Source organism: Peromyscus leucopus, chromosome 11, assembly GCF_004664715.2.
Source record: "Peromyscus leucopus breed LL Stock chromosome 11, UCI_PerLeu_2.1, whole genome shotgun sequence".
Classification (NCBI taxonomy): domain Eukaryota; kingdom Metazoa; phylum Chordata; class Mammalia; order Rodentia; family Cricetidae; genus Peromyscus; species Peromyscus leucopus.
In genome coordinates this window covers 45,160,658-45,168,374 of record NC_051072.1, presented here as the reverse complement: position 1 = coordinate 45,168,374, position 7,717 = coordinate 45,160,658, and the positions used below count along the sequence as shown (strand labels likewise).

The 7,717-nt window shown below is 47.5% G+C and overlaps 1 pseudogene; it reads left to right on the top strand.

Annotated features, from left to right (window-relative positions):
* The first annotated feature begins 5,798 nt into the window (after positions 1-5,798).
* Positions 5,799-7,385, top strand: LOC114702871 (annotated as a pseudogene).
* The last annotated feature ends 332 nt before the right edge of the window (positions 7,386-7,717 follow it).

Sequence of the window (7,717 nt, the reverse complement as noted above, 5' to 3'; positions counted from 1 at the left end):
GCCAGGGTCAGCTCAAGTTCAGGACACATCCACAGGCAGTGTGGTCACATTTTGACAAGCTTGTCTAAAAGCTAACACTCCGATGAGTAAGTGGACATGGGCCTGTCAGAACTAAGTCCAAGGTTAAATTTCTACCACTCTTCACTGTTCCACATCTTCTTCCCTGGTCTTAATCACTGCAGTTTATTGATATGCCCATCAACTTCCTGATTGTCAAAAAAAAAAAAAATGTCAAATCAAAGTTGGATGTTCATGGAACAGCATCAGACAAATGCAGGCCCCAGGAGAGGGGCCGTGGAGCTGGCCAGAAACACACTGGTTAGGTCAGCTTTCACTCAGAGAAACAAAATTCTTGGGGACTTTGGAGGAGGCGGGTGATGCAGGCAGGGTCTCAGGATATAGCCTAGGCTAGCCCTGAGTTCCTGATCCTCCCAGGTGCTAGACTGCAGACAAGGGCCACCACCCCAAGCTTCTTGGGGACTTCTGGAGTGGAAAAGAATGAAGCGAGGATATCGTTATGGAAAGGACGGAAGAGCTGGGGGAACACAAGTTAAAGGTGTGAGGAGGCCAAAGGAGGTTGAACTCAAGGATCAGAAAGTCGGCGCCACCTGCTGACAGGAACTGCGTGTCCAGCCATGCTGCTGAAGGAGCTGTTCCTGCCAAAATCCAGAAGCCCACTCATATTGGCACTGTGAGAGTCACCATAACATGCCTGATGAAGCTGCCAACAACCACAGGTGGCCACTAGCTATAAACATGACAGCCGTTCACCAGACCCCAGCCTTGGTCTCCTTCCATGGCACCCTGGCAGAACCCTTCCACAGCAGGCAAGGTGGTTCTGGGCCATTCCGTCCCATGTCACTAAAGTTACATGACATAGAAACAGTCGATCCATTTGCTCTTGCTATAGTGAAATACCCAAGGCTGGATAACTTAAAGAGATACGTTTCATTAATTTGTTCCTAAACATCAAATAAAGGCTCAACAGAGCTGCCAAGCCAAACTTGAAAGATAAAGAGAACAAAATCATAGTTGTAGCGATCTAAAAGCATGGTGCTGGCCTCAGGTCAGCTCTGGATCTCGTGATGGATGATGTCATGCCATGAGCACATGTAGAAGAGACCATGTCGTAAGACTGCAGGGAAAGAAAGATCCAGGGGTTGTACTATTCTTTTGTAACAGTTATTACACAGAGAAATTAACCAGGACCCACCTTAGGAACATTTGAGGGGCAAACCACATAGGTTCCACAGCAGGGGGACAAGCCATGGCTGGGAGAATTTAAAAGGGTATCAAATATTTAAGACACTTTTATGTATCTTTGCAAATATATATGGATATATATATCCAGGGAGAGGAGTCCAGAGAAGTGTTGGAAGGTAAGAGCTGGGCTGTATAGACAGCCTTAGAGGCTGTGCGACACAGTCCAACACTTGCTCTCTGGCGGCCACACATAAACACGGCCTTCAAAGAATTTCCCACTTCTCTCCTTATATTGCCTGCAAATATACACATCTTCCTTTTATTTTCTTTTAACCTTCTATTTTCTCTGTATATTATCCCAACTCCCATTGTCTATTCTATGAGCTCTCCTTAATGTACCCCTCGATGGAGCAAGAAGGACAGGTCTGAGTCTTTTGAGTCTCCACAGCCAGCAAGTTTTTAAAAACCTGTATCTGGCTATTAGTGACCATCCTCAAAACAGAGTCAGGAAGTCTTACTAAGCTAAAAGAGTCTATTTCTCCTCATCTTCTTGAGACAACCTTTCAGGGAGGAAGAGGAGGCATCAGGAGCTTAGCAAGCGTGATTTGGAAAGATGTCAAGCACATACCGGTAGCCACAAACCAAGCATGAGTTTCTGAAGGGGGGGTCCCCTCCTGCCACCATCACACTAACGGCATGTCTGTGGTCAACAGCCAGTTCCAAGCAAACAGCACTCTCTCCATGATTCTCCTCTGAGAATGCTTAGGAAGCCAAGGCAAAGCCTGAGACATGCTGTTCAGCAATCTGCTCTGCACAGGGGGCTAAAGCCAAGTTATGGGAGGTTGTAAATGTCCCACTCAACACAGATCTTTCCCACGGGCCAACAGCGAGAAAGGTGACAGAAGACAGGCAGGATATCTACCCTGGTTACTCACCTCTGAGCACATGTAGAAAATAAAGCCCTACTAACCTAGTGGCTTAGCTTGCTTCCTGTTGCTGTGATAGACACCATACCAAAAGCAACTTGGGGAGGAAAGGGTTTATTTCAGCATACAGCTCACAGTCCATCAGGATGGGAAGGCAGGGCAGGAACCCAAGGCAGGAACTGAATCAAAGACCATGAAGCAACACTGTTTACTGGCTTGTTCCTCATGGCTCACTCAACCTCATTTCTTGTACTACTTGGGACCACCTGCCCAGGGATGGCAGCAGCCACAATGGGCTTGGCCTCCCACAACAATTATTGATCAAAAAATAACCCACATCCTTGACTAAGGTCAATCTGATGAAGGTCTTTTTTCAGTTGAAGTTCCCTCTCCCTAGATGACTCTAATTTGTGTCAAATTGACAACAATCAATAAATAAATACTAACCAGAATACCTACCCTCCCTCAGCACCCATGTCCAGATCCTCCCATTAGAATGGAAATGGACTTTTCCCAAAGTACCCAAAAAGGAACACAGCTCTCTAACATTCATTTTAACCTTGAGAGAACCAGCGGAGAGGACTCAACCATGCCAGACCCAGGCTTCGAACCCATAGAAGCAAAAAATAGCAAACAGCTGGATCTTAAGCCATGAAACCTGTAGAAATGCCATGCTGCAAAAGGAGCCTCAGACAAGCACCAATTTGGAAGGTCTTGTTGAACAAGAGTACAGTTGAGAGCATTCAGCAGAGGTACTGGTTGACAGTCACCGCTCAGTAAATGTGCCTATCATCGTCAGGGGGTCAATATTAGACACTGAAAGCAAAGATGAGCCTTCACCATTTTCAGTTAGTTCCAACCCTGGAGAAACTTACTTAGCCTCTAGTCTCAGCTTCTCCACTGGTAAAATGAAGTGGTCCAGTTGAAGAATGGTGCTGCTCAAAGCTTGAATGATGCCAACCATCCAAGGAGGTACCGCCATTATTCCCCCTCTTCAGAATTGATACCAGAGAGATGGAGGAGCCAAATAATGTCACCTGCAAAGTAGCAGGCTGAGATCTCAGGTTCATCTTTCTGACTCCCAGGCTCATGCTCCTTCCAACCTCGCCTAGTCCCTCAAAGAACCCTTGTGACTTGGCAAGTGTGAGATTCAAGTGTTTGTAGCTGGCTGTTGCTCCCAGTGGCTGGATTTATCAAGATAACCACCTCTGCTCTGTTCTGGTGTTGACATCTGCCTGGCCATGGTCACTGTCCTGTTCACTCCACATCCCCCTGGCTTAGATGACTTTTCCAGCCCCATTGTGGGGTCTTCATCACACATCATGCAGATCCCAACATGAAGGAAGCAGTAATGGAGATTGGGGTGGAAATCTGACAGGAGACATGACTTGGGCCATTGAGTAAGAGTGGTCACATTGACTGGGACAGAGACTCCCAGAACATTATATACCAACTGGATCTCAGAGGCTAGCCTCTAACAACTAACAAAATAGTGACCGTGAAGGTCTGTTTCTGTAAAAAAAAAAAAAAAAAAAAAAAAAAAAAAAAAAAAAAAAAAAAAAAAAAAAAAAAAAAAAAAAAAAACAGGAATCCTGCAAGCATAATTTTCAGTTCATTGTCATTGCCCATCCCTTCCAGGGTGTGAAAAGGACATCCTGTAAATGTGGAGGGAGGCAGGGTGGACAGTCAAAATCATTATGGTTAATAATTAGTCTTCCTAGTTCATTTAGAAATGCCATTGTTCTTTTAAATGCTTTAAATTTATCATTTAATTCAAAATTAATCTCTGTAATGCAGTTCTTCAAGCAGGAACAGCTCAACTTTATTATCACCCAGGTAACAACAGTTACCTACCTGCTCCCCAACACCTCATCCCCACACTGGGTTTGAAACTAGAGGACTTAAGAGGCTCTAGCCACCATCAGCTTCCTGTGCCTGTGTTAGAATCTCTCATGACCCTGGAGCTGCCTAAATCAGGAAAACATCAGAACAAGGTTCTTGTTCAAAATGCCTCTAATGAAATTTCAAATCACCATCGACATACTTATGACAGTAGCCCAGTCACAGTGGTGCCCAGATCCTTGACTGATCAACATCATTCTGGGTGCACAGATGAGGTTTGGAGGGATTAACATTCAGATCAGTAGACCAAGTCCAGGAGATGTAGGTGAGCCTCACCCGCCAGCCAAAGGCTGCTCTGACCAAGAGGGAACTCAGCAGAAGAGCCTCTGGACTTACACCTCAACACCAGCTCTTTCCCATCTCCTGCCATTGGCCCATGCCCCAAATATGGCCTTGCCAGCCTACAGAATCATGTGAGCAGCAAGTTCCTTAAACGAACCCTCTCCCTTTCCCTATTCCTAGCCCACTCCCACATACAATGCATCCCAGTTCTCTGAAGAACCCTGACAAGTACAAAACTCAAGATGCAGTCTTAGTCTCTTTCCTATTGCTGTGAAAAGACACCATGTCCAAGGCAACTTATAAAAGAAAGCAATTAATTGGGGGCTGGCTTACAGTTTCAGAGGGTGGGTCCATGACCATCATGGTGGGGAGCATGGCGCAGGTGGCAGGCATGGTGCTGGAGCAGTAACGGAGAGCTCACATCTTACCTGCAAGTTGGAGGCAGAGAGAGAACAAGCCTGGGCCTGGCATAGACTTTTGAAACCTCAAAGCCCACTCCAGGAGACATACAAAGCCACGCCTCCTGATCCTTCCCAAAAAGTTCTACCAACTGGGGACCAAGCACTCAAACATAGGAGCCTATGGGAGCCATTCTCATTCAAACAACCACAATGCTTAACCATAAAATGTCTCTGGTCTCCTTATGGGTGACAAAAGGTGCAGGAAGAGAGGCTGTCAGAGAAGAGGGGAAAGAACTTCCAGTGATTAAGGACGGAGATCTGGGTCTCAAACAAAATGACAGGAATGGGTTAACCAGAAAGACACAGACATGAAAATAAGAAGAGAGACATTTAAAATGGCCACAGCAGCAACAAGGTACCAAGCAAAGCCTCTGCACCAGGGCAGGGCCTGTGTTCAGAGCTTTACATCCATCCACTTGCTATTAAAACCCTAAGTTGAGGGGCTGCAGAGATAGGTCAGTGGAGAGATAGATCACTGGCTGCTCTTCCAGAGGTCCTGAGTTCAATTCCCAACAACCACATGGTGATTCACAATGAGATCCGGTGCCCTCTTCCAACGTGCAGACATCCATGCAGGCAGAACACTGTACACATAATAAATAAATCTAAGAAAGAAAGAAGAGAGAGAATAAATGCTGGCCGAAACAGTAATGACACCACCAAATGCCAGCAGGATGTAGGACAACGGCTCATATTGACTTTTACTGACCTTACAAAATGGTGCAGTCACTTTGAAGGCAGTTCAGAGGCTTAGAAGACAGAAACACAGGCCTACCATGCTTCCAGTCATCATGCTCCCGGTGTCACATCACACATGTCAACACAAACACCGGCACCCAGATGTTGACAGTCACTTTACTCCGAATTATCACAAAATGGAAGTAACCATGAAGGCTTTCAGTAGATGTGGTCTATCCTTGAGATGCCATCTTATTCAGTGGTAAGAAGAAATAAGCTGGAGACTGAATAGGCTCTGGACAGTGGGCTCTTGGGGCTCCTAGCCAGGACAATACTCTATACCACAATGATAATGGCAGCTAGACAGACACTGACTGGGGCCATGGTGGCTCATGCCTATGACGTCAATACCATTTCTACCTCCACTGCAGGGAGCTTGATCAAGCCTAGCCCCAACATGGCAGTTCTGTACATCCAGGCCTTCATCCTTCTCTCTTGGACAAAGTGTTCTTTAGGCAGCTAAAGGCCATGGAGATGGAATGGCCTGGTATGCTGTCAGTGAGACTTGTCTGTCCTTCCCTGTCTTTTGAGATGACTCCATCATTCCATCATGCTATTATTCGCTCTTCTTTCCTTCTCAGGGGTTTCCATTGGCTGGATGAGGACAATATGGACTTTATAGAATGCAGCCCCAATATCTACTGCCATATCACCTCCCTGATGTTCTTCAGGGGGATTCTGGACTTCTCTGTCGTCACTCACAGTCACCACAGCATCCTGACCCATGCAGCCTCCAGGCGGCTGGCCTTTGGCTTTGAGAATTCCATTCTGATGACCATTGTGCTCATCATCTTCATCAAATATGTGATGCTGTCCATGAGACTCCAGACCAAGGACACCTGGGACAATAAGGCCATATATAAGTTCTACACAGGTTCTATTTATAGGCTCCATCAAGGTCTGGCTGTACATGGTCTTCATGGCCACCACGATCACATTTTCCCATGCTTTGCCATCTGGCCCATGTACCCGGCCATAAGGCGGTTAAATAAAGCCGTGGAAGATACTGTCATGTCTTGCTAAGCTACCCAGAAACATGAATACACTCTACCCAGATGCCACCCCCTTGGGGAACTCCAAGATAATGGACGATGATTGCATCATCTGCTGAGAAGAGATGGTGACCATTGCCTAGAGATTGCCCTGCAATATGTCTTCCATTCTGGCTTCATGTACTTCTGGATCTAGCAACAGCACTCCTGTCCTTCCTGCTGTATGGATGCCCCATGTGTGCCACTAACGCCACTGCTTCCTAAGCCTGTCACCCAGGGCTACCCCCGCCTCCCACCGCTGCTGCTCTATCCCCCAACTTTCTCTTCCCTCTGATATCTCTAGGCATGTTCCCACTGCAGTCCACTGTGGGGCCTTTTCTACCTGTCCTACTACCCATTGTGACCCCTACGTCTCCTGGTACACGAACCCTTTCTTAACCTAGTGGGATACCCAGAAGCAGCTGTACCTCTGCCCCGGCACCTGATTCTGCCCCAAGCGCAGAGGCTGGCCCTATCCCTGCCTTTCTCTCACCTCTTCACTAGATGGGTACACCCCTGACTCTACTCACGGCTGTCCACCCAGGCCAGCGTCCCATGCAACTTTTGCTGGGCTGAGCACAGAGGAACCGAAGGCTCTGGAAGATGGCAAGTGTCAGCACCTGGAGGTCAGGCTGCAGGACTTGCACAATATCCACATACTGCTAGATGCTACCATTCTGCAGGTCGACCAGTACCTCACTGTGCTAGGCTCCTTGACTCTCCCCATGCTTGCTACATCAGTCAAGCCCACTGCAGAGATCTATAGGGATCATAGCTACCTACTCACCAAGTCTGAAGCCACCACCCTATCCCCAGGAGACAAACCACCAACACGAAACTAAAAGGCCTTGAGCTCCTGTCAGTGGGCACTGCCAAGGAGCTGCCCGAGAGGGGACCTGACACCAGAATTCCACTGGTGCTGCCCCAAAACACTGGAGCCCTTTGTTGCCCACTGACGCTGCTCCTGTCCCCAGTCTCTTGAATAGCCCTTGCTGGAACATGGCCTGGCACCTAAGTCCCAGCTCCCTCCTTGTCTGCAGCAGGAACAGTCACTGTGGTTATGAGGAAGAAACAGGATATTCAGAGGGCCTGGGGGAGGGAGAAGCTGGGTTCCCAGTTGACTTATGCCCTCCAAATCCATGGAGGTCATGGGGATGTCAGTCCATCTATCCTC